Genomic DNA, 10,887 nt, shown 5'->3' with positions numbered 1-10,887 from the left:
CAAGGCTAACAATATTATATAGGTTTATATTTAGAGGTATTTCATAGACAATAAAATAAACATTCCATAATATTTAAATTCATTTTAAAATATTAAAAATATATAGAAAGGCAATAATACCATTGAATAAAATGAGGTATTTTGGATACTTGAAGTGAATAAGGTGTTTATATCCTGACACAATATATATTTATTGGTAGATTCGTGAGAGTAAGGACTTTGTTTCTATTCACTGCTCTATCTCCAGTGTCTAGAACTGGCACATAGTAGGTGCTCAATAAATATTTCTTGGAGGATGGAGTGAATATCAGCACATATTTCAATAACTTTCAAATAGCTACATTCATGACTGCGAGTCAAAAATCATCTTACATCAGAAATAGCTGAATGTTTCTTGTCATTTAGGCAGAATAACTAAAGAACTATGGAAAGGCACATGGGTCATTCCTCTCCTTCCACTTTCAGCTGCTTTTGCATTTACCCATAGAATCTGCACCTCCTGGCAGAAAGCAAAATTTCTATCCACAATAACTATTTCTTTGAGAAGATTATAGAACAAAGAGGTCTTCCTTAAGCCTGTGGGCAGAATCTAAAAGGGTTAATGACTCACCCAAACTGGAGTTGCTCAGCAAGCACTTCAACAGTGTTGCACTGCTGCAAGGCCAGGTTGTTCAAATACTTCCTAGAAATCATGAGCTAAGGTAATCATATTTATACACTTTTCTTGGCAAGACAATCATGAAACAATTGTTCCTATTGTCTCAGCAAGCAGGTGAAATTAAAAGTTCCTCTAATTCTTTTAAAACAGTAGAGTGTATTTTAGCTTAAATGACTGGCATATGTTGATATGCCAATATAATATAGGCAAGTCATTGTGTCCAGATTTGTTTAATATTCAAAGCAGGCATTAAGTTAATTAACCTTTAAGGGCTTGCTATATTAGATTATACCATACTCAAATATCCCCTCTGAAAAGAAGAGTTTTTTAATATTAGAAAAAGTCAGAGGGACTAAATTTGAATAAGTCAAATTCTAGACAAATATTAAATAAATCTTCAATTTAATTATTTACACAAAAGAAGAAATGAAGTGCTCTGATTTTTCTGGTCAAGACTGAGTCTAGGAGTTAGTTCTGCATCATACCTGCCTTCCCCACAATCCTATCTTTTCTCAGGATGTGTAACTATATTCTGGCTTTATATAGCAAGCCTTATTCATACTGTTCAGCATTATAATTTTTAACCACGAGGCTTTAAATGGAATCTGATCTTCTGACAAAAAACAAGCCTTAGGACACCAGACTTTTCTTTAAAAAATGCTAAACTCAGCATGGAAATGCTATTCAGGTTAATGGAGAACTGCTCAGCGTACTGTGTAGACATTCAATGGTTTTTTGCTTTTATAGACCAGACTACAACAATTCATAAAATGTAGCCTCATACAAGTTACCAGAACTTTCATCTGTTGGGTACTTGGCAATCTTTTTTTAAAAATGATGTTAGTTCAAAGACAAGTGATCTTACATATTATTTTATATTTGTTAGCATGACTCAGTTAATTTACTTTCTTCCCTATTAGAACTGACCTCATAAAATACTAGTTAGGATCAATTATAAGACATATAAAACACCCCAAATCCATGTCTCTTTGGTTGATTTCCAAGGCAGAGAGAGTAAACAGCCTTCTCCCAGCTTTTCTACTTTCCACAGCTGAGAGTGTAGGATGTTTACAGTATCTGTCGCTCAGTGCTCTCTAGGGTGGGGTTGGAGTCAGCAACGCAAGCCTCAGGAAACCCAGCATCACTTTAGATACCACAGTGTGTTACAGGAAAGATCAGAGAAGTACACTTGGACTAGATTATGGCTCTTTCAGTATTGGCTGGGGGGTAGGTAGGGAGGCCACATGACACCACTTCCTCAGTTCTTGTTCTCTTCCTGCTCTGCACATCCTAAAATTTTCCTGGGGTCTCTAGCTTTGGCCTTGCACACTTATGGATTCTGTTAGTGTTGGATTTTCAATATTCTATGATTACACAACATCGTCTCAAAAGATCCACCACCACTTAAATGGCACACCTTTCCTTTCTGTGTGAGTTGATGTGAAATCCAACTTCACACACTCTGAGCTATATAACTTTTTTTTTTTTTTAACAAGGCAAATATCTTTACTTCTGCACAGAAATATGAGCACGCACATGGTCTGAGAGCACAGGTGGTCTGCTCAGCTTTTTAATTCTGAGTGACCTGTCCCTCACTCTTGATTGGAGCTCAGACGCACAGTCTTTCGCGATTGGCTAATTCAAAAAGGGGGGTTGGCCTTTGTTGTTTCAAGATGGTGGCCCCCAAGGAGCTGCAAGTCATGCAGCCAACATGGTGGCTGCCAAGTCACATAGTCCAAAATGGCGCCTGCCAGGTCATGCAGTCCAAAATGGCGGCTGCCAAGTCACTCAGTCCAAAATGGCGGCTGTCTAAACTGTTCTTTGATAGAAAAGATGACTTGTTCATTCTCACAATTCCCCCCTTTTCTTTATTTAAACTCTTTTCTTCAAACTCAGCTGACATTCGTTGACTTTCATGCTCTACAGTGTCTAGGAGAAGACTATTTTGCTGTTTGGTCAATGCGGTATCAATTAGCCTTTGGATAATACATGGGATGGTGTGACATCCCATCAGTGCAACTCCTAATCAGAGAGGTGAATGTGGATAAGTGAACGAATGCCTGGGTGGAATGGGTTAATATTCTCTATGCGCCCTAACTAAAAGTGACTGTTATGCTTGTCTGGCAGGAAGGCTAGAGGGCCCAGTGGTCCCATTCCCATTTGGATGGACCTCAGACAGTAATGAGATGGAATGTGTGCTTGCCTTGTACCAGGAGGAAACTGCCTGGAGAAACGCTTTCTATAAGACTCTCGCCCTTTTATTCCCATCCAACAGAGGTAAAGAGAAAGAACCCCCAAAACGATCTGGCCCCGTCTTCTTACGTAAACTATACCTCCTGCCTCTCAAGGGGGAAACAGTGCTCAGAGTTTATGAGAAATTTATCCAGATGCATAAATGGCCGAGTATCCTCAGAAGCCAATCATGCTGCACTGTTGCTACCGCATGCTGATGTCTGGTGGTGGTGTGGCCTTGCCCAGCAAATGGAGTGAACTTGTGTTCTGATACAACTGGCTATCCCTTTCATGTTGGCATATTGTAAACCTTTTTCAGTGAACAGACTAGGAAGAATAAAGAGTCCAGGGGGCTCCTTTGATCCCCATATACACACAGATCCCACTGGGGTTCCAGGAGGAGTGTCAAGGAGTTTAAGGCTAGAAATCAGATTGCCACAGGATTTGAATCTGTCCTGTTCTGGTGGCCCACTGTAAACAAGAATGCGGTTGGATTAATTATCCTATAGAATAAAGAGCTAATATGCTAATGGTCATCACACTGTCACACCGTAACGACCAATCAGCAGGAGGCTACATGCGCAGCAAGGCGTGCGAGGGTGGCCGCACAAGGAGGAGGGAGGCGGAGCGCCTCCTCGCATTGGCAGGAGGTGGGAGGCGGGGTGCCTCCACGCGCGATTTCAATTACGTGCTGGGCCTCTAAGTATTTACTATAATGAGCTATATAACTTTGTTCCAGCTTACTCCTGCATGTAACAGAACTATGACTCAACTGTGCTTGCAGATAGAAGACCATCCATCAGTTTAATTCAATCATATGAGCAAAAAAAGTAAATATGATAGGACATAATTGATATGCATAAGATGGTGCATTGCAAATTGCTAACATAATGCTGAAATCATAAAAATCTAATACTTGGAAGGAAGTAAATCTTTAATTAGAAGCATATACATGAATGGAGTTGGTTGATACCTAAAGTTATTTTCTCATAATGATTTACTCAAATGTGTTTTTTTTTTTACTTCATTTGCTAAATTGATCTATGGGGCACAAAACACTTGGCTGAAAAGAAAGTCATCAATATTACACATCACAAAAGAGCCCTCCATGATAAGAGTCTAAACCAAGTTGCACATAATTTCAAACTGTTACTGTACATTGTGTATTAATTCATCCAACCAACATTTATTATGACTGTCCTATGCCAGAAATGTTTTTAAGTTTTGAGTGAGGAGAAATGAATGGTATCATCCTTGCCCTCAAGAAAGACATGGCCTAACTGCAAGATAGGCACACAAACCATGACTACAAGTGTGAGAAGTGCTATGCTGAGCTGAGTATTAAAGATTGAATAAAGTTAGCAGTGTGGAGATGCTGCTAAAGGAGGTTTGGAAGGGGTGGGAAGGGGGGAGAATGTAGCTTGAAGTGTGTCAGGAAGAACAGTCACACAACTGGAGAAAGACAATGTATGCTGAGACCTTTAGGAATTTGGCAGAGTTTGAGCCAAAGATGCATGTGGGTGAAGGGAGATGAGGCTGCTGGGGGGTGAGGGGTGGGGTAGGGGGGGACTGATAGGAGTGGTGGTGGTCCTTATATACCAGGTTAAGAAGTTTGGAGGGCCTGGTTGAGGGGAGGGAGAAGTCATGGTGAGATCTCCAGTCTGGTTTGGGTTAATGAGGCCCTTCATGCAGGAGGGAATGAATTTGGAGAGAGATGGTGAAGGAAAGAGCTCTGAAGAGTAGCAATGTAGCTTTTCACGGATCTGGGCTGGAAAGTCTGTGAACTTGTGTTTAAGGGATATAATTTTCATAACTGAAGGGATGAAGACATTTTGAAGGACTAAATCATACAAGGCCGTTCTTTATTTCACTGCTTCTGCACTTCCACTCACCCTCTATCTGGCAAATGCCCACCCATTCTTCAAACTCCAAATCCAGTATTCTCTTTTCTGAAGCCTGCTCTGGTGTTCACATCCCCAAAACCCGCACCTCTCCCCCAACCTGGCAAGGAACTGTTCACTCCCCCCATTAACCATCAAGGTACTCTGCATATTTCTGTATCACAGCACTTATACATTATTACAATTATTTGCTTACCTGTCTCTCTATAAAAATACCATATTTCATTTCAATAAAAAAATTTCACACATATAGCCAGGTTCCCAGGAAATGCTGAATGAATGAATGTATCATGTCATCTACCACCTGGCAATTTGTTAATAATTTGAAGATGATTATTCAGGTTTTAAATAACAAGTAATTCAAAGTTAAACTGTTTTGCTTTTCTAAGGAACTCATGGCTAAAAAGAGAAATTACTGCATCACAAGTAATCTTTCCTTAAATGGAGCAAAACCTTTTGGAAAGTTAACTTTTCACAAAGGCAGTTTTATTGATTTTATTTATTTAATTTCTTTGTTGATAGATTTTAAATGAAGAAAAACCAGGGTACAAACTAAATGCAGAGGAGAAATGCATGTAAACAGTTTATAAAGGAACATGAAAGAAAGGAAATGGCCTTAATAGTTGGGTCTGACTATTGAATAATCATTTAAGAGTTTAAATGTTCTAACTGGAAAGAACTGCACCATGACTAAATACAGTCATTAAAATAATTTTAGTTACATAAAACGATCACTTTCACCACTCAAAGACAAGTCTGAGAAGTTCATGTTGTAACATGGCATCTACTATTTTTTTTAAGTAGGGCTTCTGATTTATTAGTCACATAAAACAAATCACATAAACTAGTAATCTGCTCACTCTTGGTGCTAAATGAAAAGATACTTATTTCAAGTGTGTATTATATCTGATTACATTTGGTACATTCTGTATTCAAAAACTTTTTATTTATTATCTTATTTTAAAAAATTTTGGAGAGGTTGAAGATGGCTGCCGACGGGAAGGCAGACTGCAAGATAGTGTGTGAGTGAGAAAACAAAGGGAGAGTGTGTGGCCGCATGGGGAGTGTTTGTTGGTGAGTTGAGGGACAGCTATACCCCAGGAGACTGTCGGGGACTGCTGGACAGGGCTCCCCTGACCGGGCAGCCCCCACTGCTGCTGGGTTCCCTCCCAGAGCGACCGGCTTGGTCGCGGAGACCGCGCCATCTTGAAGGGGAAAGTAGATGTTATCAGACACCTGATAAGCCTGGGGAATCTACAACTACAGCACCCACTGAACAGCTGCGAACCTGAAAACACCAGTCCCCAGTTAGTGCAAGCATGCAGATTCAGAGGAGCTCTACACTCCCTCAAGGAAAGGTCAGGTTTCATCTGGGATAAGGAGAGAGAGAACTACACAACCAGACACCCAGAGAAGAGAGATCATGGGGAGACAAAGAAACAGCCTGCATATGAAAGAAAAGCAGGCATCACCAGAAAAGGAAGTAAACGAAATGGAGGCAAGCAACCTGTCAGAGAAAGAATTCAGAGAAATGGTCATAAGGTGGATGAAAAGAATGGAAGACAAATTTGACAATATGTGTAAGAACCAAGAGGAAATGAAGAAGAAGCAAGAAGAAATGAAAAATGACATTGCTGCTGTAAAGAACTCAATAGAAAACATCAAGAGTAGACTAGAAGAAACAGAGGACTGCATCAGTGAGCTAGAAGACAAGGTAGGAAAAAATACCCAAGTAGAGCAGCTTCTCGAAAAAAAAATTAAAAAGCAGGAGAAGAGCCTAAAGGAACTTTGGGACACCAGAAAACAAAAACAACATCCGCATAATAGGGGTTCCAGAAGGTGAGGAAACTGAGCAAGGAATAGAAAACCTGTTTGAAGAAATAATGACAGAAAACTTCCCTGATATAGGGAAGAAAAAACCCATACAAATCCAAGAAGCTCACAGAGTCCCAAGCAAAATGAACCCCAAAAGACTGACGCCAAGGCACATAATAATTAAATTGGAAAACACCAACGACAAAGTAAGAATCTTAAAAGCCGCCAGAGACAGACAGAAAGTTACCTACAAAGGATCCCCCATCAGACTAGCGACTGATTTCTCAACAGAAACACATCAGGCCAGAAGGAAATGGAATGAAATATACAAAGTTATGCAAAGGAAGGCTCTGAATCCAAGAATACTGTACCCAGCAAGGCTATCAATCAAAATTGAAGGTGAAATCAGGAGCTTCACAGACAAAAAAGGACTAAGGGAGTTTATTACCACCAAACCAGCAATGCAAGAAATGCTAAAGGGTCTGCTGTAAAAAAAAGAAATAGAAAGCGAAGAAGGAACACAGGGGTAAATAATAAAAATGGCGACAAACAAGTACCTATCAATAATAACTTTAAATGTAAATGGATTAAATGCCCCAATCAAAAGACATAGGGTAATGGATTGTATAAGAAAACATGACCCATATATCTGCTGTCTACAAGAAATCCACCTCAGAAAAAAAGATGCACACAGACTGAGGGTGAAAGGATGGAAAAAGGTTTTTCAGGTGAATGGAAATGAAAAAAAAGCTGGGGTAGCAATACTTATATCTGACAAATTAGATCTCAAAGTGAAGGACATAAAACGAGATAAGTAAGACACTTTGTAATACTAAAGGGAGCAATCCAACAAGAAGAAATAACTCTGGTAAACATATACACACCCAATACAGGAGCACCCAAATACATAAAAAATCTCCTGGAGGATATCAAGGGAGATAGTGACAGCAATACAATCATAGTAGGAGACTTTAATACCCCACTATCACCACTGGACAAATCCTCTAAATAAAAAATCAGCAAAGAAACATCAATCCTAAATGACTCACTAGACCAGATGGAATTAATTGACATCTTCAGAATATTTCACCCCAAAGCCACAGAATATACATTCTTCTCAAGTGCACATGGGTCACTTTCAAAGATAGACCATATATTGGGTCACAGGCAAAGTCTCTTCAGATTCAAGAAGATAGAAATCATATCAAACATATTCTCAGATCACAGTGGCATAACACTGGAAATCAACTACAATAAAAACAATCCAAAGAAATCAAACACATGGAGACTAACCAGCATGCTATTAAACAATGACTGGGTTACCAGAGAGATCAAAGAAGAAATAAAAAACATCATGGCAACAAACGACAATGAAAACACAACAATCCAAAAATCTATGGGACACAGCGAAAGCAGTCTTGAGAGGGAAGTTCATAGCTCTACAAGCCTACTGCAAAAAAACCAAGAAACAATGGTAATAAATTACCTAACCCTACAACTTAAAGAGTTAGAAAGAGAGCAACAAGAAAAGCCCAGTGTAAGCAGAAAGAAGGAAATAATAAAGATCAGAGCGGAGAAAAATGACATAGCGACCAAAAAAACAATACTAAAGATCAACAAAACCAAGAGCTGGTTCTTTGAAAGGATAAACAAGATTGATGAACCTCTAGCCAGGCTCACCAAGAAGCAAAGAGAGAGGACCCAAATAAACAAAATCAGAAATGAAAGAGGAGAAATAACAACAGACCCCACCGAAATACAAAGGATTGTTAAAAAATACTATGAACAACTCTATTCCAACAAACTGGACAACCTGGAGGAAATGGACATAGTCCTAGAAAAATACAACCTTCCAAAACTCAATCAGGAAGAATCTAAACATCTCAATAGGCCAATAACTATGGAAGAAATTGAAGCAGTCATCAAAAAGCTTCCAGCAAACAAAAGCCCAGGGCCAGACGGCTTTACAGGGGACTTTTACCAAACATTCAAGGAAGAACTAAAACCTATCCTCCTCAGACTATTCCAAAAAATTCAAGAGGAAGGAACACTTCCAAGCTCATTCTACAAAGTCAGCATCACCCTAATACCAAAACCAGATAAAGACAACACAATGAAAGAGAATTACAGGCCAATATCCCTCATGAACATAGATGCCAAAATCCTCAACAAAGTTCTAGCAAATCGGATCCAGCAGTACATCAGAAAGATCATACACCATGACCAAGCAGGATTTATCCCAGGGATGCAAGGATGGTACAACATCCGCAAATCAATAAATGTGATACATGACATAAACAAATTGAGAGATAAAAATCACATCATCATAACAATTGATGCACAAAAAGCATTTGACAAAATCCAACACCTTTTTTTTTTTCCAACACCCTTTCTTGATAAAAACTCTCAGCAAGGTGGGAATAGAAGGATCATACCTCAACATAATAAAAGCCATATATGATAAACCCACAGCTAACATCATACTCAAAAGGCAAAAACTAAAACCATTTCCCCTAAGAACAGGAACAAGACAGGTATGCCCACTCTCACCACTCCTGTTCAACATAGTACTGGAAGCACTAGCTATTGCAATTAGACAAGAAGAAGAAATAAAAGGCATCCAAATTGGAAAAGAAGAAGTAAAGCTGTCCTTATTTGCAGATGACATGATATTGTAACATAAAAAACCCGAAAGGCTCCATCAAAAAACTATTAGACTTAATAAATGAATTCGGCAATGTAGCAGGATACAAAATTAATGCCAAGAAATCTATGGCATTTCTATACACCAATAGTGAACTTACTGAAAGAGAAACTAAAAAAGCAATCCCATTTATCATCACACCAAAAAAATTAAGATACCTAGGAATAAACTTAACTAAGGAGGTAAAAGACCTATATGTGAAAAACTACAGAACACTGAAAAAAGAGATAGAGGAAGACGTAAACAGATGGAAGAACATGTTCATGGATTGGTAGAATCAACATCATTAAAATGTCCATACTACCCAAAGCAATCTATAGATTCAATGCACTCCCCATATTTCACAGACCTAGAAAGAACTCTCCCAAAATTCATCTGGAATAAAAAAAGACCCCGAATAGCCACAGTAATCCTGAGAAAGAAGAACAAAGTGGGTGGGATCTCAATACCAGATTTTAAGCTGTATTACAAAGCCACTGTTCTCAAAACATCCTGGTACTGGCACAAGTACACACCAATGGAATAGACCAATGGAATAGAATAGAGAACCCAGATATCGACCCAAACCACTATCCTCAATTAATATTTGACAAAGGAGGCATGAACATACAATGGAGTCAAGACAGTCTCTTCAATAAATGGTGTTGGGAAAATTGGACAGATACATGCAAAAAAAATAAAAAATGAAATTAGACCACCAACGTACACCATACACAAAAATAAACTCAAAATGGATAAAGGACTTAAACATAAGACGGGAAACCATAAAAATACTAAAGGAATCCACAGGCAGAGAAATCTCAGATATATGCTGAAGCAATTTCTTCACCAATACCGCTCCTAGGGCAATGGAAACAAAAGAGAAAATAAACAAATGGGACTACATCAAAATAAAAAGCTTTTGTACAGCAAAAGAAACCATCAACAAAACAACAAGAAAGCCCACTGTATGGGAGAACATATTGGCAAATGATATCACTGATAAAGGTTTAATCTCCAACATCTACAGGGAACTTATACAACTTAATAAAAGGAAGATAAATGATCCAATAAAAAAATGGGCAATGGACCTAAATAGAATCTTTTCGAAAGAAGACCGAGGGAAGGCCAAGAGACACATGAAAACATGCTCAAAGTCACTAATTATCCCAGAGATGCAAATCAAAACGACAACGCGGTACCATCTCACACCTGTCAGAATGGCAACCATCAACAAATCAACAAACGACAAGTGCTGGCAAGGATGTGGAGAAAAAGGAACCCCCGTGCACTGCTGGTAGGAATGCAGACTGGTGCAGCCACTGTGGAGAACAGTATGGAGTTTCCTCAAAAAACTAAAAATGGAGCTCCCATTTGACCCAGTAATCCCACTTCTAGGAATATATCCCAAGAAACTAGAAACACCAATCAGGAAGGATATATGCACCCCTATGTTCATAGCAGCACAATTCACCATTCTAAGATTTGGAAACAGCCTAAATGCCCATCAGCAGATGAGTGGATTAGAAAACCATGGTACACCTACACAATGGAATACTACGCTGCTCTAAAAAAGAAGGAATTCTTACCATTTGCAG

Source organism: Cnephaeus nilssonii, assembly GCF_951640355.1.
Source record: "Cnephaeus nilssonii genome assembly, chromosome: 9".
Classification (NCBI taxonomy): domain Eukaryota; kingdom Metazoa; phylum Chordata; class Mammalia; order Chiroptera; family Vespertilionidae; genus Cnephaeus; species Cnephaeus nilssonii.
This window is presented reverse-complemented; position numbering follows the sequence as displayed.